The 21,889-nt window shown below is 44.6% G+C and overlaps 14 non-coding genes across 14 annotated transcripts; all 14 read left to right on the plus strand.

Annotated features, from left to right (window-relative positions):
* Positions 1 to 503: 503 nt before the first annotated feature.
* Positions 504 to 694, plus strand: LOC141158595 (U2 spliceosomal RNA). Its single transcript, XR_012248623.1, has one exon. It is a non-coding gene; the product is annotated as a U2 spliceosomal RNA (small nuclear RNA).
* A 1,118-nt stretch (positions 695 to 1,812) lies between these two features.
* On the plus strand, positions 1,813 to 2,003 carry LOC141158597 (U2 spliceosomal RNA). The gene has a single exon (XR_012248625.1). It is a non-coding gene; the product is annotated as a U2 spliceosomal RNA (small nuclear RNA).
* Positions 2,004 to 3,120: 1,117 nt separating this feature from the next.
* LOC141158598 (U2 spliceosomal RNA) lies at positions 3,121 to 3,311 on the plus strand. Its single transcript, XR_012248626.1, has one exon. It is a non-coding gene; the product is annotated as a U2 spliceosomal RNA (small nuclear RNA).
* A 1,114-nt stretch (positions 3,312 to 4,425) lies between these two features.
* Positions 4,426 to 4,616, plus strand: LOC141158599 (U2 spliceosomal RNA). The gene has a single exon (XR_012248627.1). It is a non-coding gene; the product is annotated as a U2 spliceosomal RNA (small nuclear RNA).
* Positions 4,617 to 5,736: 1,120 nt separating this feature from the next.
* On the plus strand, positions 5,737 to 5,927 carry LOC141158600 (U2 spliceosomal RNA). The gene has a single exon (XR_012248628.1). It is a non-coding gene; the product is annotated as a U2 spliceosomal RNA (small nuclear RNA).
* A 4,456-nt stretch (positions 5,928 to 10,383) lies between these two features.
* On the plus strand, positions 10,384 to 10,574 carry LOC141158601 (U2 spliceosomal RNA). Its single transcript, XR_012248629.1, has one exon. It is a non-coding gene; the product is annotated as a U2 spliceosomal RNA (small nuclear RNA).
* Positions 10,575 to 11,692: 1,118 nt separating this feature from the next.
* LOC141158602 (U2 spliceosomal RNA) lies at positions 11,693 to 11,883 on the plus strand. The gene has a single exon (XR_012248630.1). It is a non-coding gene; the product is annotated as a U2 spliceosomal RNA (small nuclear RNA).
* A 1,120-nt stretch (positions 11,884 to 13,003) lies between these two features.
* On the plus strand, positions 13,004 to 13,194 carry LOC141158603 (U2 spliceosomal RNA). The gene has a single exon (XR_012248631.1). It is a non-coding gene; the product is annotated as a U2 spliceosomal RNA (small nuclear RNA).
* Positions 13,195 to 14,313: 1,119 nt separating this feature from the next.
* On the plus strand, positions 14,314 to 14,504 carry LOC141158604 (U2 spliceosomal RNA). The gene has a single exon (XR_012248632.1). It is a non-coding gene; the product is annotated as a U2 spliceosomal RNA (small nuclear RNA).
* Positions 14,505 to 15,624: 1,120 nt separating this feature from the next.
* Positions 15,625 to 15,815, plus strand: LOC141158605 (U2 spliceosomal RNA). Its single transcript, XR_012248633.1, has one exon. It is a non-coding gene; the product is annotated as a U2 spliceosomal RNA (small nuclear RNA).
* A 1,119-nt stretch (positions 15,816 to 16,934) lies between these two features.
* LOC141158606 (U2 spliceosomal RNA) lies at positions 16,935 to 17,125 on the plus strand. The gene has a single exon (XR_012248634.1). It is a non-coding gene; the product is annotated as a U2 spliceosomal RNA (small nuclear RNA).
* A 1,118-nt stretch (positions 17,126 to 18,243) lies between these two features.
* LOC141158608 (U2 spliceosomal RNA) lies at positions 18,244 to 18,434 on the plus strand. Its single transcript, XR_012248636.1, has one exon. It is a non-coding gene; the product is annotated as a U2 spliceosomal RNA (small nuclear RNA).
* A 1,119-nt stretch (positions 18,435 to 19,553) lies between these two features.
* Positions 19,554 to 19,744, plus strand: LOC141158609 (U2 spliceosomal RNA). Its single transcript, XR_012248637.1, has one exon. It is a non-coding gene; the product is annotated as a U2 spliceosomal RNA (small nuclear RNA).
* A 1,120-nt stretch (positions 19,745 to 20,864) lies between these two features.
* On the plus strand, positions 20,865 to 21,055 carry LOC141158610 (U2 spliceosomal RNA). The gene has a single exon (XR_012248638.1). It is a non-coding gene; the product is annotated as a U2 spliceosomal RNA (small nuclear RNA).
* The last annotated feature ends 834 nt before the right edge of the window (positions 21,056 to 21,889 follow it).

The raw sequence follows: 21,889 nt of genomic DNA on the forward strand, positions 1-21,889 counted from the left end.
TCTGTGAGCTTCTCAGTGACATTCAGCCATCCAGGTATCCCGCCTGCAGTAGACGGAATGTGGCAATGGAACGCTGGCTGCGCGTGTCATAATAGGCTCTGAGCCTTTATATACCTGCGCACAGCAGCAGCCACCTTCAGTCTGCTGCTGGACAGCCAGCAGCAGCAGCAGCAGCAGGAGAGGTAATTAATCAGCAACCCTCCTGCTAAGGGTAGACAGCTGCTCGTTCCACCCCCCCCCCCCGCCTTAATTGGTTCTCCTCCCTTCCAACGGTGTTGAGGCGGGTGGGAACAGCCGGGGGTTGAGGGTACTGTGCTAAAAGAGGTGGAGTTATGCAGATCTAAAACGCGTGGATTGCAGCAGCAGCAAGCCGAAAAGTGCAGGCATGTGAAGGATCTAGAGGTTGACAGCATGTCTTCTTAACGGGAGTCCAGGTGGCCATCTCCACAAATGGACTTTTCAGAATCCTTGGGTGGCACCGTAGTCGGAAACCAATTCTGGTTATCGCTTCTCGGCCTTTTGGCTAAGATCAAGTGTAGTATCTGTTCTTATCAGTTTAATATCTGATACGTCCCCTATCTGGGGACCATATATTAAATGGATTTTTAGAACAGGGAGATGGAAAAAGAGCTTGCTCTGTCCACTCCACGCATTGACCTGGTATTGCAGTATCTCCAGGACCGGTGCACCCCTTCTTTAATGCAGTTTCTAAAATCAGAAAGAATTGAATTCAATGCTTTTTGTTCATTTGGCTTGTTTGTCGGATTTTGGGATGGACTCTTTGGCTTTGCTTTTCTTCTCCTCATTGGATTTTTCATGTTAAAAGTTGCAGAAGCCAGATGACAAGCTCATTTTGGTTCAACTTCAGCAACTGTGCATTGCATTGCCATGTAATGTAATGCAATGCTATCTATCTAGCTCTCCCTCTATACTTCCTTTTGGATAAACAGACATATTAGGCAAGCATTTTGGAGCTTTCACCTAAATAACTACAGGTGGTGAGATAAGCTGCACAATATAATTGACCTTTCAGTATATTGTTGCACACACACCATCTATTTAGCAAATCCCCTTGTTATCAACAGCAGCCTTTTAAACTCACCTGAGCTAACAGGTATGTGAGCTGGTTACTCTGCTGCGCTTAAAATTTCTTTTTTGGTTTGCTACAATGCCTTTTCTGAAACGTTGTCTCCCTATGCTGGAACACTGACTTCTTTCATTTAATGCCTGCAGACTATAAAAGAGAAACCAACCCAAAAAGTTTGGTTGATTAGTCTGTGGCATTCTTTTAAACTGTTGCTTATGGCGGTCTCTGTGAGCTTCTCAGTGACATTCAGCCATCCAGGTATCCCGCCTGCAGTAGACGGAATGTGGCAATGGAACGCTGGCTGCGCGTGTCATAATAGGCTCTGAGCCTTTATATACCTGCGCACAGCAGCAGCCACCTTCAGTCTGCTGCTGGACAGCCAGCAGCAGCAGCAGCAGCAGGAGAGGTAATTAATCAGCAACCCTCCTGCTAAGGGTAGACAGCTGCTCGTTCCACCCCCCCCCCGCCTTAATTGGTTCTCCTCCCTTCCAACGGTGTTGAGGCGGGTGGGAACAGCCGGGGGTTGAGGGTACTGTGCTAAAAGAGGTGGAGTTATGCAGATCTAAAACGCGTGGATTGCAGCAGCAGCAAGCAGAAAAGTGCAGGCATGTGAGGGATCTAGAGGTTGACAGCATGTCTTCTTAACGGGAGTCCAGGTGGCCATCTCCACAAATGGACTTTTCAGAATCCTTGGGTGGCACCGTAGTCGGAAACCAATTCTGGTTATCGCTTCTCGGCCTTTTGGCTAAGATCAAGTGTAGTATCTGTTCTTATCAGTTTAATATCTGATACGTCCCCTATCTGGGGACCATATATTAAATGGATTTTTAGAACAGGGAGATGGAAAAAGAGCTTGCTCTGTCCACTCCACGCATTGACCTGGTATTGCAGTATCTCCAGGACCGGTGCACCCCTTCTTTAATGCAGTTTCTAAAATCAGAAAGAATTGAATTCAATGCTTTTTGTTCATTTGGCTTGTTTGTCGGATTTTGGGATGGACTCTTTGGCTTTGCTTTTCTTCTCCTCATTGGATTTTTCATGTTAAAAGTTGCAGAAGCAAGATGACAAGCTCATTTTGGTTCAACTTCAGCAACTGTGCATTGCATTGCCATGTAATGTACTGCAATGCTATCTATCTAGCTCTCCCTCTATACTTCCTTTTGGATAAACAGACATATTAGGCAAGCATTTTGGAGCTTTCACCTAAATAACTACAGGTGGTGAGATAAGCTGCACAATATAATTGACCTTTCAGTATATTGTTGCACACACACCATCTATTTAGCAAATGCCCTTGTTATCAACAGCAGCCTTTTAAACTCACCTGAGCTAACAGGTATGTGAGCTGGTTACTCTGCTGCGCTTAAAATTTCTTTTTTGGTTTGCTACAATGCCTTTTCTGAAATGTTGTCTCCCTCTGCTGGAACACTGACTTCTTTCATTTAATGCCTGCAGACTATAAAAGAGAAACCAACCCAAAAAGTTTGGTTGATTAGTCTGTGGCATTCTTTTAAACTGTTGCTTATGGCGGTCTCTGTGAGCTTCTCAGTGACATTCAGCCATCCAGGTATCCCGCCTGCAGTAGACGGAATGTGGCAATGGAACGCTGGCTGCGCGTGTCATAATAGGCTCTGAGCCTTTATATACCTGCGCACAGCAGCAGCCACCTTCAGTCTGCTGCTGGACAGCCAGCAGCAGCAGCAGCAGCAGGAGAGGTAATTAATCAGCAACCCTCCTGCTAAGGGTAGACAGCTGCTCGTTCCACCCCCCCCCGCCTTAATTGGTTCTCCTCCCTTCCAACGGTGTTGAGGCGGGTGGGAACAGCCGGGGGTTGAGGGTACTGTGCTAAAAGAGGTGGAGTTATGCAGATCTAAAACGCGTGGATTGCAGCAGCAGCAAGCCGAAAAGTGCAGGCATGTGAGGGATCTAGAGGTTGACAGCATGTCTTCTTAACGGGAGTCCAGGTGGCCATCTCCACAAATGGACTTTTCAGAATCCTTGGGTGGCACCGTAGTCGGAAACCAATTCTGGTTATCGCTTCTCGGCCTTTTGGCTAAGATCAAGTGTAGTATCTGTTCTTATCAGTTTAATATCTGATACGTCCCCTATCTGGGGACCATATATTAAATGGATTTTTAGAACAGGGAGATGGAAAAAGAGCTTGCTCTGTCCACTCCACGCATTGACCTGGTATTGCAGTATCTCCAGGACCGGTGCACCCCTTCTTTAATGCAGTTTCTAAAATCAGAAAGAATTGAATTCAATGCTTTTTGTTCATTTGGCTTGTTTGTCGGATTTTGGGATGGACTCTTTGGCTTTGCTTTTCTTCTCCTCATTGGATTTTTCATGTTAAAAGTTGCAGAAGCCAGATGACAAGCTCATTTTGGTTCAACTTCAGCAACTGTGCATTGCATTGCCATGTAATGTAATGCAATGCTATCTATCTAGCTCTCCCTCTATACTTCCTTTTGGATAAACAGACATATTAGGCAAGCATTTTGGAGCTTTCACCTAAATAACTACAGGTGGTGAGATAAGCTGCACAATATAATTGACCTTTCAGTATATTGTTGCACACACACCATCTATTTAGCAAATGCCCTTGTTATCAACAGCAGCCTTTTAAACTCACCTGAGCTAACAGGTATGTGAGCTGGTTACTCTGCTGCGCTTAAAATTTCTTTTTTGGTTTGCTACAATGCCTTTTCTGAAACGTTGTCTCCCTCTGCTGGAACACTGACTTCTTTCATTTAATGCCTGCAGACTATAAAAGAGAAACCAACCCAAAAAGTTTGGTTGATTAGTCTGTGGCATTCTTTTAAACTGTTGCTTATGGCGGTCTCTGTGAGCTTCTCAGTGACATTCAGCCATCCAGGTATCCCGCCTGCAGTAGACGGAATGTGGCAATGGAACGCTGGCTGCGCGTGTCATAATAGGCTCTGAGCCTTTATATACCTGCGCACAGCAGCAGCCACCTTCAGTCTGCTGCTGGACAGCCAGCAGCAGCAGCAGCAGGAGAGGTAATTAATCAGCAACCCTCCTGCTAAGGGTAGACAGCTGCTCGTTCCACCCCCCCCCGCCTTAATTGGTTCTCCTCCCTTCCAACGGTGTTGAGGCGGGTGGGAACAGCCGGGGGTTGAGGGTACTGTGCTAAAAGAGGTGGAGTTATGCAGATCTAAAACGCGTGGATTGCAGCAGCAGCAAGCCGAAAAGTGCAGGCATGTGAGGGATCTAGAGGTTGACAGCATGTCTTCTTAACGGGAGTCCAGGTGGCCATCTCCACAAATGGACTTTTCAGAATCCTTGGGTGGCACCGTAGTCGGAAACCAATTCTGGTTATCGCTTCTCGGCCTTTTGGCTAAGATCAAGTGTAGTATCTGTTCTTATCAGTTTAATATCTGATACGTCCCCTATCTGGGGACCATATATTAAATGGATTTTTAGAACAGGGAGATGGAAAAAGAGCTTGCTCTGTCCACTCCACGCATTGACCTGGTATTGCAGTATCTCCAGGACCGGTGCACCCCTTCTTTAATGCAGTTTCTAAAATCAGAAAGAATTGAATTCAATGCTTTTTGTTCATTTGGCTTGTTTGTCGGATTTTGGGATGGACTCTTTGGCTTTGCTTTTCTTCTCCTCATTGGATTTTTCATGTTAAAAGTTGCAGAAGCCAGATGACAAGCTCATTTTGGTTCAACTTCAGCAACTGTGCATTGCATTGCCATGTAATGTAATGCAATGCTATCTATCTAGCTCTCCCTCTATACTTCCTTTTGGATAAACAGACATATTAGGCAAGCATTTTGGAGCTTTCACCTAAATAACTACAGGTGGTGAGATAAGCTGCACAATATAATTGACCTTTCAGTATATTGTTGCACACACACCATCTATTTAGCAAATGCCCTTGTTATCAACAGCAGCCTTTTAAACTCACCTGAGCTAACAGGTATGTGAGCTGGTTACTCTGCTGCGCTTAAAATTTCTTTTTTGGTTTGCTACAATGCCTTTTCTGAAACGTTGTCTCCCTCTGCTGGAACACTGACTTCTTTCATTTAATGCCTGCAGACTATAAAAGAGAAACCAACCCAAAAAGTTTGGTTGATTAGTCTGTGGCATTCTTTTAAACTGTTGCTTATGGCGGTCTCTGTGAGCTTCTCAGTGACATTCAGCCATCCAGGTATCCCGCCTGCAGTAGACGGAATGTGGCAATGGAACGCTGGCTGCGCGTGTCATAATAGGCTCTGAGCCTTTATATACCTGCGCACAGCAGCAGCCACCTTCAGTCTGCTGCTGGACAGCCAGCAGCAGCAGCAGCAGCAGGAGAGGTAATTAATCAGCAACCCTCCTGCTAAGGGTAGACAGCTGCTCGTTCCACCCCCCCCCCCCGCCTTAATTGGTTCTCCTCCCTTCCAACGGTGTTGAGGCGGGTGGGAACAGCCGGGGGTTGAGGGTACTGTGCTAAAAGAGGTGGAGTTATGCAGATCTAAAACACGTGGATTGCAGCAGCAGCAAGCCGAAAAGTGCAGGCATGTGAGGGATCTAGAGGTTGACAGCATGTCTTCTTAGCGGGAGTCCAGGTGGCCATCTCCACAAATGGACTTTTCAGAATCCTTGGGTGGCACCGTAGTCGGAAACCAATTCTGGTTATCGCTTCTCGGCCTTTTGGCTAAGATCAAGTGTAGTATCTGTTCTTATCAGTTTAATATCTGATACGTCCCCTATCTGGGGACCATATATTAAATGGATTTTTAGAACAGGGAGATGGAAAAAGAGCTTGCTCTGTCCACTCCACGCATTGACCTGGTATTGCAGTATCTCCAGGACCGGTGCACCCCTTCTTTAATGCAGTTTCTAAAATCAGAAAGAATTGAATTCAATGCTTTTTGTTCATTTGGCTTGTTTGTCGGATTTTGGGATGGACTCTTTGGCTTTGCTTTTCTTCTCCTCATTGGATTTTTCATGTTAAAAGTTGCAGAAGCCAGATGACAAGCTCATTTTGGTTCATAGAATCATAGAATCATAGAATGGTAGAGTTGGAAGGGACCTCCTGGGTCATCTAGTCCAACCCCCTGCTCAAAGCAGGATTCACTAGATCATCTCAGACAGATGTCTGTCCAGCCTCTGTTTGAAGACGTCCATTGAAGGGGAACTCACCACCTCTCGTGGCAGCCTGTTCCACTCATTAATCACCCTAACTGTCAAAAAGTTTTTTCTAATATCTAATCTGTGTCTCCTCCCATTTAGTTTCATCCCATTGCTTCTAGTCTTTCCTTGTGCAAATGAGAATAAAGATGATCCTTCTACAATGTGACAGCCCTTGACATATTTGTAGACAGCTATTAAGTCTCCTCTCAGTCTTCTTTTTTGCAAGCTAAACATTCCCAAATCCTGCAACCGTTCCTCATAGGACATGGTTTGCAGACCAGTCACCATTCTGGTCGCTCTTCTCTGAACTTGCTCCAGTTTGTCTATGTCTTTTTTAAAATGTGGTGCCCAAAACTGTACACAGTATTCCAGATGAGGTCTGACCAAAGAGGAGTAAAGACCGATAATGACTTCACGTGATCTAGACTGTATGCTTCTGTTAATACATCCCAGAATTGTATTTGCCTTTTTTGCTGCTGCATAACACTGTTGACTCATGTTCAGTCTATGATCTATTAGTATACCTAAGTCTTTTTCACATGTACTGTTGCTTAGCTCTCTTCCTCCCATTCTGTATATGTTTTTTTCATTTTTATTGCCCAGATGTAGTACTTTGCATTTTTCCCTGTTAAAAACCATTCTGTTGGTTGCTGCCCACTGCTCCAGTTTATTTAGGTCTTTTTGAATCCTCTCTCTCTCTTCTCTAGTATTAGCTATCCCTCCTAGCTTTGTGTCATCAGCAAATTTAATCAGTTTACCCTCAATTCCTTCATCTAAATCATTGATAAAGATGTTGAACAATACAGGTCCCAGGACAGAGCCCTGTGGTACCCCACTTGAGACATTCATCCAGCTGGATGTGAAGCCATTTACAACCACCCTTTGAGTCCGATCACTAAGCCAGTTATGAATCCACCTAACAGTTGCCTGGTCCATTGCATACTTGGTCATTTTTTCAATAAGGATGGTGTGAGATACTTTGTCAAATGCTTTGCTGAAGTCAAGATATACTATATCTACAGCATTTCCCTGATCCACCCAGTCAGTGATTCTGTCATAGAAGGAAATTAAGTTAGTCTGACATGACTTGTTAGTTACAAACCCATGCTGACTCTGGTTAATCACTTCATTCTTATCCATGTACTTACATACATGTTGTTTAATAATTTGTTCAAAGATCTTTCCTGGTATAGAAGTCAGACTCACCGGCCTATAGTTCCCTGGGTCCACCTTCTTCCCCTTTTTGAAGATAGGAACAACATTTGCTCTTCTCCAGTCTTCTGGGACTTCTCCTGTTCTCCAAGAATTTTCAAAGATTATGGAGAGTGGTTCTAAAATTTCTTCTACGATCTCCTTCAGTACTCTGGGGTGTAATTCATCTGGACCTGGAGACTTGAACTCATTTATGTTAGCTAAATATTCCCTCACAATCTTTCTGTTTACAGATAACTTGGATTCCTCTATTCCTTTAAAAGGACAGTGAAGATCAGTTGATGTTACATTTTCTTTCTGAGAGAAAACAGATGCAAAATAGGAATTAAAAAGTTCGGCCTTCTCAACATCCTCTCTTACCATTTCTCCATTTTCATCCTGTAAAAATCCTATAGCATCTTTGACTTTTCTTTTACTTCTGACATACCCCCAAAATCCTTTTTTATTGCTTTTGACATCTCTTGCAAGCCTTAATTCATTGTCAACTTTAGCTAACCTGATACGTGCCCTGCAGGATCTGCAGACTGCATTATAATCTTCTTTAGATATGCCTCCCTCTTTCCATTTAATAAACATTTCTTTCTTTCTTTTTAGCATGTGTTTAAGTTCTGTGTTCATCCATCCTGGTTTCCTTAAATGCTTCCCATTCTTCCTACTTTTCGGGATTGTTAACGATTGTGCTTTGAGAATCTCATTTTTAAAAATTTCCCATCCTTCCTGGACATTTTTGTCCTTAAGGACATCCAGCCATTGGATCCCTCCTATTCTCTTTCTGAGTCTCTTAAAATCTGCCTTTCTAAAATCTAACCTTGAAGTTTGAGTCTTCACATGTCTTCCTCCTCTAGTTATCCAAAATTCTATAATAGCATGATCGCTGCTTCCTAGGGTCCCAGCCACCTTTACCTCCTCAACCATTTCCTCCCTGTTTATAAGGATTAGATCCAAAGTAGCAGATCCCCTTGTTTTCTCCCCTACCTTTTGGAAGATAAAGTTGTCAGCAAGAGAGGATAAGAATTTGCTTGACCTGTTAGTTTTACTTGAGAGAGATTCCCAACAAATATCTGGATAGTTGAAATCTCCCATGACCACTACGTCATATTTTTTGGAGAACTTGGTCATTTGATACATAAAGAGTTCATCCATATCTTCAGCTTGCCCAGGTGGCCTGTAGTAAATGCCTACAATGGTGTCCTTTCCGTTGTTCTCTCCTTGTATTCTTACCCAAACAGTTTCCACAGAACTCCCAGTCTCTGAAGCTTCAATCTCTGTGCAGATATACGCTTTTCTAACATACAATGCAACACCTCCTCCTCGTTTATCAAGTCTGTTTCTTGCAAATAAGTTGTATCCTTTTAGCCTTTTATTCCAATCATGTGTATCGTCCCACCAAGTTTCAGTGATTCCAATGACATCATATTCCTTTTCCTGCATTAGTAGTTCCAATTCTCCTTGTTTGTTGCCCATGCTTTGTGCATTTGTATAAAAACATTTTAGTTTGTGATTGGTTTCTCTTCCTCCCATATTTTTATTATTTAAATTGTTTTGTCTTTGTTCTTCTTTTCCACTTCCAGTAGCAGAGATCTCAATAGTATTTGTCAGCTGTATGGCTTTTTCTGGCCTTTTGCTTCCCTTCCCACATTGTTCTAGTTTAAAGCTCTTCTGATGAGTGTAGCAAGGCGACTTCCAAATACATGTTTTCCAGTCTTCGTAAGGTGCACCCCATCTCTAGCAAGTAGTCCATCGTATAGGTAATTCATTCCGTGATCCAGAAATCCAAATCCTTGTTGACGGCACCATCGACGTAGCCAGTTGTTCACCTGTAGAATCTTATTCCACCTCATTGTTCCATGGCCATCCACTGGGAGGATGGATGAGAAGACCACCTGCGCTCCCAATTCTTTCACTTTCTTGCCTAAGTCTTCAAAGTCACTGCAGATGGTTTCCAGGTCCTTTCTTGCGGTGTCATTTGTCCCCACATGTTCAACTTCAGCAACTGTGCATTGCATTGCCATGTAATGTAATGCAATGCTATCTATCTAGCTCTCCCTCTATACTTCCTTTTGGATAAACAGACATATTAGGCAAGCATTTTGGAGCTTTCACCTAAATAACTACAGGTGGTGAGATAAGCTGCACAATATAATTGACCTTTCAGTATATTGTTGCACACACACCATCTATTTAGCAAATGCCCTTGTTATCAACAGCAGCCTTTTAAACTCACCTGAGCTAACAGGTATGTGAGCTGGTTACTCTGCTGCGCTTAAAATTTCTTTTTTGGTTTGCTACAATGCCTTTTCTGAAACGTTGTCTCCCTCTGCTGGAACACTGACTTCTTTCATTTAATGCCTGCAGACTATAAAAGAGAAACCAACCCAAAAAATTTGGTTGATTAGTCTGTGGCATTCTTTTAAACTGTTGCTTATGGCGGTCTCTGTGAGCTTCTCAGTGACATTCAGCCATCCAGGTATCCCGCCTGCAGTAGACGGAATGTGGCAATGGAACGCTGGCTGCACGTGTCATAATAGGCTCTGAGCCTTTATATACCTGCGCACAGCAGCAGCCACCTTCAGTCTGCTGCTGGACAGCCAGCAGCAGCAGCAGCAGCAGGAGAGGTAATTAATCAGCAACCCTCCTGCTAAGGGTAGACAGCTGCTCGTTCCACCCCCCCCCCCCGCCTTAATTGGTTCTCCTCCCTTCCAACGGTGTTGAGGCGGGTGGGAACAGCCGGGGGTTGAGGGTACTGTGCTAAAAGAGGTGGAGTTATGCAGATCTAAAACGCGTGGATTGCAGCAGCAGCAAGCCGAAAAGTGCAGGCATGTGAGGGATCTAGAGGTTGACAGCATGTCTTCTTAACGGGAGTCCAGGTGGCCATCTCCACAAATGGCCTTTTCAGAATCCTTGGGTGGCACCGTAGTCGGAAACCAATTCTGGTTATCGCTTCTCGGCCTTTTGGCTAAGATCAAGTGTAGTATCTGTTCTTATCAGTTTAATATCTGATACGTCCCCTATCTGGGGACCATATATTAAATGGATTTTTAGAACAGGGAGATGGAAAAAGAGCTTGCTCTGTCCACTCCACGCATTGACCTGGTATTGCAGTATCTCCAGGACCGGTGCACCCCTTCTTTAATGCAGTTTCTAAAATCAGAAAGAATTGAATTCAATGCTTTTTGTTCATTTGGCTTGTTTGTCGGATTTTGGGATGGACTCTTTGGCTTTGCTTTTCTTCTCCTCATTGGATTTTTCATGTTAAAAGTTGCAGAAGCCAGATGACAAGCTCATTTTGGTTCAACTTCAGCAACTGTGCATTGCATTGCCATGTAATGTAATGCAATGCTATCTATCTAGCTCTCCCTCTATACTTCCTTTTGGATAAACAGACATATTAGGCAAGCATTTTGGAGCTTTCACCTAAATAACTACAGGTGGTGAGATAAGCTGCACAATATAATTGACCTTTCAGTATATTGTTGCACACACACCATCTATTTAGCAAATGCCCTTGTTATCAACAGCAGCCTTTTAAACTCACCTGAGCTAACAGGTATGTGAGCTGGTTACTCTGCTGCGCTTAAAATTTCTTTTTTGGTTTGCTACAATGCCTTTTCTGAAACGTTGTCTCCCTCTGCTAGAACACTGACTTCTTTCATTTAATGCCTGCAGACTATAAAAGAGAAACCAACCCAAAAAGTTTGGTTGATTAGTCTGTGGCATTCTTTTAAACTGTTGCTTATGGCGGTCTCTGTGAGCTTCTCAGTGACATTCAGCCATCCAGGTATCCCGCCTGCAGTAGACGGAATGTGGCAATGGAACGCTGGCTGCGCGTGTCATAATAGGCTCTGAGCCTTTATATACCTGCGCACAGCAGCAGCCACCTTCAGTCTGCTGCTGGACAGCCAGCAGCAGCAGCAGCAGGAGAGGTAATTAATCAGCAACCCTCCTGCTAAGGGTAGACAGCTGCTCGTTCCACCCCCCACCCCCCGCCTTAATTGGTTCTCCTCCCTTCCAACGGTGTTGAGGCGGGTGGGAACAGCCGGGGGTTGAGGGTACTGTGCTAAAAGAGGTGGAGTTATGCAGATCTAAAACGCGTGGATTGCAGCAGCAGCAAGCCGAAAAGTGCAGGCATGTGAGGGATCTAGAGGTTGACAGCATGTCTTCTTAACGGGAGTCCAGGTGGCCATCTCCACAAATGGACTTTTCAGAATCCTTGGGTGGCACCGTAGTCGGAAACCAATTCTGGTTATCGCTTCTCGGCCTTTTGGCTAAGATCAAGTGTAGTATCTGTTCTTATCAGTTTAATATCTGATACGTCCCCTATCTGGGGACCATATATTAAATGGATTTTTAGAACAGGGAGATGGAAAAAGAGCTTGCTCTGTCCACTCCACGCATTGACCTGGTATTGCAGTATCTCCAGGACCGGTGCACCCCTTCTTTAATGCAGTTTCTAAAATCAGAAAGAATTGAATTCAATGCTTTTTGTTCATTTGGCTTGTTTGTCGGATTTTGGGATGGACTCTTTGGCTTTGCTTTTCTTCTCCTCATTGGATTTTTCATGTTAAAAGTTGCAGAAGCCAGATGACAAGCTCATTTTGGTTCAACTTCAGCAACTGTGCATTGCATTGCCATGTAATGTAATGCAATGCTATCTATCTAGCTCTCCCTCTATACTTCCTTTTGGATAAACAGACATATTAGGCAAGCATTTTGGAGCTTTCACCTAAATAACTACAGGTGGTGAGATAAGCTGCACAATATAATTGACCTTTCAGTATATTGTTGCACACACACCATGTATTTAGCAAATGCCCTTGTTATCAACAGCAGCCTTTTAAACTCACCTGAGCTAACAGGTATGTGAGCTGGTTACTCTGCTGCGCTTAAAATTTCTTTTTTGGTTTGCTACAATGCCTTTTCTGAAACGTTGTCTCCCTCTGCTGGAACACTGACTTCTTTCATTTAATGCCTGCAGACTATAAAAGAGAAACCAACCCAAAAAGTTTGGTTGATTAGTCTGTGGCATTCTTTTAAACTGTTGCTTATGGCGGTCTCTGTGAGCTTCTCAGTGACATTCAGCCATCCAGGTATCCCGCCTGCAGTAGACGGAATGTGGCAATGGAACGCTGGCTGCGCGTGTCATAATAGGCTCTGAGCCTTTATATACCTGCGCACAGCAGCAGCCACCTTCAGTCTGCTGCTGGACAGCCAGCAGCAGCAGCAGCAGCAGGAGAGGTAATTAATCAGCAACCCTCCTGCTAAGGGTAGACAGCTGCTCGTTCCACCCCCCCCCCCCCGCCTTAATTTGTTCTCCTCCCTTCCAACGGTGTTGAGGCGGGTGGGAACAGCCGGGGGTTGAGGGTACTGTGTTAAAAGAGGTGGAGTTATGCAGATCTAAAACGCGTGGATTGCAGCAACAGCAAGCCGAAAAGTGCAGGCATGTGAGGGATCTAGAGGTTGACAGCATGTCTCTTAACGGGAGTCCAGGTGGCCATCTCCACAAATGGACTTTTCAGAATCCTTGGGTGGCACCGTAGTCGGAAACCAATTCTGGTTATCGCTTCTCGGCCTTTTGGCTAAGATCAAGTGTAGTATCTGTTCTTATCAGTTTAATATCTGATACGTCCCCTATCTGGGGACCATATATTAAATGGATTTTTAGAACAGGGAGATGGAAAAAGAGCTTGCTCTGTCCACTCCACGCATTGACCTGGTATTGCAGTATCTCCAGGACCGGTGCACCCCTTCTTTAATGCAGTTTCTAAAATCAGAAAGAATTGAATTCAATGCTTTTTGTTCATTTGGCTTGTTTGTCGGATTTTGGGATGGACTCTTTGGCTTTGCTTTTCTTCTCCTCATTGGATTTTTCATGTTAAAAGTTGCAGAAGCCAGATGACAAGCTCATTTTGGTTCAACTTCAGCAACTGTGCATTGCATTGCCATGTAATGTAATGCAATGCTATCTATCTAGCTCTCCCTCTATACTTCCTTTTGGATAAACAGACATATTAGGCAAGCATTTTGGAGCTTTCACCTAAATAACTACAGGTGGTGAGATAAGCTGCACAATATAATTGACCTTTCAGTATATTGTTGCACACACACCATCTATTTAGCAAATGCCCTTGTTATCAACAGCAGCCTTTTAAACTCACCTGAGCTAACAGGTATGTGAGCTGGTTACTCTGCTGCGCTTAAAATTTCTTTTTTGGTTTGCTACAATGCCTTTTCTGAAACGTTGTCTCCCTCTGCTGGAACACTGACTTCTTTCATTTAATGCCTGCAGACTATAAAAGAGAAACCAACCGAATAAGTTTGTTTGATTAGTCTGTGGCATTCTTTTAAACTGTTGCTTATGGCGGTCTCTGTGAGCTTCTCAGTGACATTCAGCCATCCAGGTATCCCGCCTGCAGTAGACGGAATGTGGCAATGGAACGCTGGCTGCGCGTGTCATAATAGGCTCTGAGCCTTTATATACCTGCGCACAGCAGCAGCCACCTTCAGTCTGCTGCTGGACAGCCAGCAGCAGCAGCAGCAGCAGGAGAGGTAATTAATCAGCAACCCTCCTGCTAAGGGTAGACAGCTGCTCGTTCCACCCCCCCCCCCGCCTTAATTTGTTCTCCTCCCTTCCAACGGTGTTGAGGCGGGTGGGAACAGCCGGGGGTTGAGGGTACTGTGCTAAAAGAGGTGGAGTTATGCAGATCTAAAACGCGTGGATTGCAGCAGCAGCAAGCCGAAAAGTGCAGGCATGTGAGGGATCTAGAGTTTGACAGCATGTCTTCTTAACGGGAGTCCAGGTGGCCATCTCCACAAATGGACTTTTCAGAATCCTTCGGTGGCACCGTAGTCGGAAACCAATTCTGGTTATCGCTTCTCGGCCTTTTGGCTAAGATCAAGTGTAGTATCTGTTCTTATCAGTTTAATATCTGATACGTCCCCTATCTGGGGACCATATATTAAATGGATTTTTAGAACAGGGAGATGGAAAAAGAGCTTGCTCTGTCCACTCCACGCATTGACCTGGTATTGCAGTATCTCCAGGACCGGTGCACCCCTTCTTTAATGCAGTTTCTAAAATCAGAAAGAATTGAATTCAATGCTTTTTGTTCATTTGGCTTGTTTGTCGGATTTTGGGATGGACTCTTTGGCTTTGCTTTTCTTCTCCTCATTGGATTTTTCATGTTAAAAGTTGCAGAAGCCAGATGACAAGCTCATTTTGGTTCAACTTCAGCAACTGTGCATTGCATTGCCATGTAATGTAATGCAATGCTATCTATCTAGCTCTCCCTCTATACTTCCTTTTGGATAAACAGACATATTAGGCAAGCATTTTGGAGCTTTCACCTAAATAACTACAGGTGGTGAGATAAGCTGCACAATATAATTGACCTTTCAGTATATTGTTGCACACACACCATCTATTTAGCAAATGCCCTTGTTATCAACAGCAGCCTTTTAAACTCACCTGAGCTAACAGGTATGTGAGCTGGTTACTCTGCTGCGCTTAAAATTTCTTTTTTGGTTTGCTACAATGCCTTTTCTGAAACGTTGTCTCCCTCTGCTGGAACACTGACTTCTTTCATTTAATGCCTGCAGACTATAAAAGAGAAACCAACCCAAAAAGTTTGGTTGATTAGTCTGTGGCATTCTTTTAAACTGTTGCTTATGGCGGTCTCTGTGAGCTTCTCAGTGACATTCAGCCATCCAGGTATCCCGCCTGCAGTAGACGGAATGTGGCAATGGAACGCTGGCTGCGCGTGTCATAATAGGCTCTGAGCCTTTATATACCTGCGCACAGCAGCAGCCACCTTCAGTCTGCTGCTGGACAGCCAGCAGCAGCAGCAGCAGCAGGAGAGGTAATTAATCAGCAACCCTCCTGCTAAGGGTAGACAGCTGCTCGTTCCACCCCCCCCCCCCGCCTTAATTGGTTCTCCTCCCTTCCAACGGTGTTGAGGCGGGTGGGAACAGCCGGGGGTTGAGGGTACTGTGCTAAAAGAGGTGGAGTTATGCAGATCTAAAACGCGTGGATTGCAGCAGCAGCAAGCCGAAAAGTGCAGGCATGTGAGGGATCTAGAGTTTGACAGCATGTCTTCTTAACGGGAGTCCAGGTGGCCATCTCCACAAATGGACTTTTCAGAATCCTTCGGTGGCACCGTAGTCGGAAACCAATTCTGGTTATCGCTTCTCGGCCTTTTGGCTAAGATCAAGTGTAGTATCTGTTCTTATCAGTTTAATATCTGATACGTCCCCTATCTGGGGACCATATATTAAATGGATTTTTAGAACAGGGAGATGGAAAAAGAGCTTGCTCTGTCCACTCCACGCATTGACCTGGTATTGCAGTATCTCCAGGACCGGTGCACCCCTTCTTTAATGCAGTTTCTAAAATCAGAAAGAATTGAATTCAATGCTTTTTGTTCATTTGGCTTGTTTGTCGGATTTTGGGATGGACTCTTTGGCTTTGCTTTTCTTCTCCTCATTGGATTTTTCATGTTAAAAGTTGCAGAAGCCAGATGACAAGCTCATTTTGGTTCAACTTCAGCAACTGTGCATTGCATTGCCATGTAATGTAATGCAATGCTATCTATCTAGCTCTCCCTCTATACTTCCTTTTGGATAAACAGACATATTAGGCAAGCATTTTGGAGCTTTCACCTAAATAACTACAGGTGGTGAGATAAGCTGCACAATATAATTGACCTTTCAGTATATTGTTGCACACACACCATCTATTTAGCAAATGCCCTTGTTATCAACAGCAGCCTTTTAAACTCACCTGAGCTAACAGGTATGTGAGCTGGTTACTCTGCTGCGCTTAAAATTTCTTTTTTGGTTTGCTACAATGCCTTTTCTGAAACGTTGTCTCCCTCTGCTGGAACACTGACTTCTTTCATTTAATGCCTGCAGACTATAAAAGAGAAACCAACCCAAAAAGTTTGGTTGATTAGTCTGTGGCATTCTTTTAAACTGTTGCTTATGGCGGTCTCTGTGAGCTTCTCAGTGACATTCAGCCATCCAGGTATCCCGCCTGCAGTAGACGGAATGTGGCAATGGAACGCTGGCTGCGCGTGTCATAATAGGCTCTGAGCCTTTATATACCTGCGCACAGCAGCAGCCACCTTCAGTCTGCTGCTGGACAGCCAGCAGCAGCAGCAGCAGCAGGAGAGGTAATTAATCAGCAACCCTCCTGCTAAGGGTAGACAGCTGCTCGTTCCACCCCCCCCCCCGCCTTAATTGGTTCTCCTCCCTTCCAACGGTGTTGAGGCGGGTGGGAACAGCCGGGGGTTGAGGGTACTGTGCTAAAAGAGGTGGAGTTATGCAGATCTAAAACGCGTGGATTGCAGCAGCAGCAAGCCGAAAAGTGCAGGCATGTGAGGGATCTAGAGGTTGACAGCATGTCTTCTTAACGGGAGTCCAGGTGGCCATCTCCACAAATGGACTTTTCAGAATCCTTGGGTGGCACCGTAGTCGGAAACCAATTCTGGTTATCGCTTCTCGGCCTTTTGGCTAAGATCAAGTGTAGTATCTGTTCTTATCAGTTTAATATCTGATACGTCCCCTATCTGGGGACCATATATTAAATGGATTTTTAGAACAGGGAGATGGAAAAAGAGCTTGCTCTGTCCACTCCACGCATTGACCTGGTATTGCAGTATCTCCAGGACCGGTGCACCCCTTCTTTAATGCAGTTTCTAAAATCAGAAAGAATTGAATTCAATGCTTTTTGTTCATTTGGCTTGTTTGTCGGATTTTGGGATGGACTCTTTGGCTTTGCTTTTCTTCTCCTCATTGGATTTTTCATGTTAAAAGTTGCAGAAGCCAGATGACAAGCTCATTTTGGTTCAACTTCAGCAACTGTGCATTGCATTGCCATGTAATGTAATGCAATGCTATCTATCTAGCTCTCCCTCTATACTTCCTTTTGGATAAACAGACATATTAGGCAAGCATTTTGGAGCTTTCACCTAAATAACTACAGGTGGTGAGATAAGCTGCACAATATAATTGACCTTTCAGTATATTGTTGCACACACACCATCTATTTAGCAAATGCCCTTGTTATCAACAGCAGCCTTTTAAACTCACCTGAGCTAACAGGTATGTGAGCTGGTTACTCTGCTGCGCTTAAAATTTCTTTTTTGGTTTGCTACAATGCCTTTTCTGAAACGTTGTCTCCCTCTGCTGGAACACTGACTTCTTTCATTTAATGCCTGCAGACTATAAAAGAGAAACCAACCCAAAAAGTTTGGTTGATTAGTCTGTGGCATTCTTTTAAACTGTTGCTTATGGCGGTCTCTGTGAGCTTCTCAGTGACATTCAGCCATCCAGGTATCCCGCCTGCAGTAGACGGAATGTGGCAATGGAACGCTGGCTGCGCGTGTCATAATAGGCTCTGAGCCTTTATATACCTGCGCACAGCAGCAGCCACCTTCAGTCTGCTGCTGGACAGCCAGCAGCAGCAGCAGCAGCAGGAGAGGTAATTAATCAGCAACCCTCCTGCTAAGGGTAGACAGCTGCTCGTTCCACCCCCCCCCCGCCTTAATTGGTTCTCCTCCCTTCCAACGGTGTTGAGGCGGGTGGGAACAGCCGGGGGTTGAGGGTACTGTGCTAAAAGAGGTGGAGTTATGCAGATCTAAAACGCGTGGATTGCAGCAGCAGCAAGCCGAAAAGTGCAGGCATGTGAGGGATCTAGAGGTTGACAGCATGTCTTCTTAACGGGAGTCCAGGTGGCCATCTCCACAAATGGACTTTTCAGAATCCTTGGGTGGCACCGTAGTCGGAAACCAATTCTGGTTATCGCTTCTCGGCCTTTTGGCTAAGATCAAGTGTAGTATCTGTTCTTATCAGTTTAATATCTGATACGTCCCCTATCTGGGGACCATATATTAAATGGATTTTTAGAACAGGGAGATGGAAAAAGAGCTTGCTCTGTCCACTCCACGCATTGACCTGGTATTGCAGTATCTCCAGGACCGGTGCACCCCTTCTTTAATGCAGTTTCTAAAATCAGAAAGAATTGAATTCAATGCTTTTTGTTCATTTGGCTTGTTTGTCGGATTTTGGGATGGACTCTTTGGCTTTGCTTTTCTTCTCCTCATTGGATTTTTCATGTTAAAAGTTGCAGAAGCCAGATGACAAGTTCATTTTGGTTCAACTTCAGCAACTGTGCATTGCATTGCCATGTAATGTAATGCAATGCTATCTATCTAGCTCTCCCTCTATACTTCCTTTTGGATAAACAGACATATTAGGCAAGCATTTTGGAGCTTTCACCTAAATAACTACAGGTGGTGAGATAAGCTGCACAATATAATTGACCTTTCAGTATATTGTTGCACACACACCATCTATTTAGCAAATGCCCTTGTTATCAACAGCAGCCTTTTAAACTCACCTGAGCTAACAGGTATGTGAGCTGGTTACTCTGCTGCGCTTAAAATTTCTTTTTTGGTTTGCTACAATGCCTTTTCTGAAACGTTGTCTCCCTCTGCTGGAACACTGACTTCTTTCATTTAATGCCTGCAGACTATAAAAGAGAAACCAACCCAAAAAGTTTGGTTGATTAGTCTGTGGCATTCTTTTAAACTGTTGCTTATGGCGGTCTCTGTGAGCTTCTCAGTGACATTCAGCCATCCAGGTATCCCGCCTGCAGTAGACGGAATGTGGCAATGGAACGCTGGCTGCGCGTGTCATAATAGGCTCTGAGCCTTTATATACCTGCGCACAGCAGCAGCCACCTTCAGTCTGCTGCTGGACAGCCAGCAGCAGCAGCAGCAGCAGGAGAGGTAATTAATCAGCAACCCTCCTGCTAAGGGTAGACAGCTGCTCGTTCCACCCCCCCCCCCGCCTTAATTGGTTCTCCTCCCTTCCAACGGTGTTGAGGCGGGTGGGAACAGCCGGGGGTTGAGGGTACTGTGCTAAAAGAGGTGGAGTTATGCAGATCTAAAACGCGTGGATTGCAGCAGCAGCAAGCCGAAAAGTGCAGGCATGTGAGGGATCTAGAGGTTGACAGCATGTCTTCTTAACGGGAGTCCAGGTGGCCATCTCCACAAATGGACTTTTCAGAATCCTTGGGTGGCACCGTAGTCGGAAACCAATTCTGGTTATCGCTTCTCGGCCTTTTGGCTAAGATCAAGTGTAGTATCTGTTCTTATCAGTTTAATATCTGATACGTCCCCTATCTGGGGACCATATATTAAATGGATTTTTAGAACAGGGAGATGGAAAAAGAGCTTGCTCTGTCCACTCCACGCATTGACCTGGTATTGCAGTATCTCCAGGACCGGTGCACCCCTTCTTTAATGCAGTTTCTAAAATCAGAAAGAATTGAATTCAATGCTTTTTGTTCATTTGGCTTGTTTGTCGGATTTTGGGATGGACTCTTTGGCTTTGCTTTTCTTCTCCTCATTGGATTTTTCATGTTAAAAGTTGCAGAAGCCAGATGACAAGCTCATTTTGGTTCAACTTCAGCAACTGTGCATTGCATTGCCATGTAATGTAATGCAATGCTATCTATCTAGCTCTCCCTCTATACTTCCTTTTGGATAAACAGACATATTAGGCAAGCATTTTGGAGCTTTCACCTAAATAACTACAGGTGGTGAGATAAGCTGCACAATATAATTGACCTTTCAGTATATTGTTGCACACACACCATCTATTTAGCAAATGCCCTTGTTATCAACAGCAGCCTTTTAAACTCACCTGAGCTAACAGGTATGTGAGCTGGTTACTCTGCTGCGCTTAAAATTTCTTTTTTGGTTTGCTACAATGCCTTTTCTGAAACGTTGTCTCCCTCTGCTGGAACACTGACTTCTTTCATTTAATGCCTGCAGACTATAAAAGAGAAACCAACCCAAAAAGTTTGGTTGATTAGTCTGTGGCATTCTTTTAAACTGTTGCTTATGGCGGTCTCTGTGAGCTTCTCAGTGACATTCAGCCATCCAGGTATCCCGCCTGCAGTAGACGGAATGTGGCAATGGAACGCTGGCTGCGCGTGTCATAATAGGCTCTGAGCCTTTATATACCTGCGCACAGCAGCAGCCACCTTCAGTCTGCTGCTGGACAGCCAGCAGCAGCAGCAGCAGGAGAGGTAATTAATCAGCAACCCTCCTGCTAAGGGTAGACAGCTGCTCGTTCCACCCCCCCCCCCCCCCGCCTTAATTTGTTCTCCTCCCTTCCAACGGTGTTGAGGCGGGTGGGAACAGCCGGGGGTTGAGGGTACTGTGTTAAAAGAGGTGGAGTTATGCAGATCTAAAACGCGTGGATTGCAGCAGCAGCAAGCCGAAAAGTGCAGGCATGTGAGGGATCTAGAGGTTGACAGCATGTCTTCTTAACGGGAGTCCAGGTGGCCATCTCCACAAATGGACTTTTCAGAATCCTTGGGTGGCACCGTAGTCGGAAACCAATTCTGGTTATCGCTTCTCGGCCTTTTGGCTAAGATCAAGTGTAGTATCTGTTCTTATCAGTTTAATATCTGATACGTCCCCTATCTGGGGACCATATATTAAATGGATTTTTAGAACAGGGAGATGGAAAAAGAGCTTGCTCTGTCCACTCCACGCATTGACCTGGTATTGCAGTATCTCCAGGACCGGTGCACCCCTTCTTTAATGCAGTTTCTAAAATCAGAAAGAATTGAATTCATTGCTTTTTGTTCATTTGGCTTGTTTGTCGGATTTTGGGATGGACTCTTTGGCTTTGCTTTTCTTCTCCTCATTGGATTTTTCATGTTAAAAGTTGCAGAAGCCAGATGACAAGCTCATTTTGGTTCAACTTCAGCAACTGTGCATTGCATTGCCATGTAATGTAATGCAATGCTATCTATCTAGCTCTCCCTCTATACTTCCTTTTGGATAAACAGACATATTAGGCAAGCATTTTGGAGCTTTCACCTAAATAACTACAGGTGGTGAGATAAGCTGCACAATATAATTGACCTTTCAGTATATTGTTGCACACACACCATCTATTTAGCAAATGCCCTTGTTATCAACAGCAGCCTTTTAAACTCACCTGAGCTAACAGGTATGTGAGCTGGTTACTCTGCTGCGCTTAAAATTTCTTTTTTGGTTTGCTACAATGCCTTTTCTGAAACGTTGTCTCCCTCTGCTGGAACACTGACTTCTTTCATTTAATGCCTGCAGACTATAAAAGAGAAACCAACCGAAAAAGTTTGGTTGATTAGTCTGTGGCATTCTTTTAAACTGTTGCTTATGGCGGTCTCTGTGAGCTTCTCAGTGACATTCAGCCATCCAGGTATCCCGCCTGCAGTAGACGGAATGTGGCAATGGAACGCTGGCTGCGCGTGTCATAATAGGCTCTGAGCCTTTATATACCTGCGCACAGCAGCAGCCACCTTCAGTCTGCTGCTGGACAGCCAGCAGCAGCAGCAGCAGCAGGAGAGGTAATTAATCAGCAACCCTCCTGCTAAGGGTAGAC

The sequence above is a fragment of the Phyllobates terribilis genome, unplaced genomic scaffold, assembly GCF_046119375.1.
Source record: "Phyllobates terribilis strain yellow unplaced genomic scaffold, ASM4611937v1 Scaffold_8__6_contigs__length_399053987, whole genome shotgun sequence".
Taxonomy (NCBI): Eukaryota; Metazoa; Chordata; class Amphibia; order Anura; family Dendrobatidae; genus Phyllobates; species Phyllobates terribilis.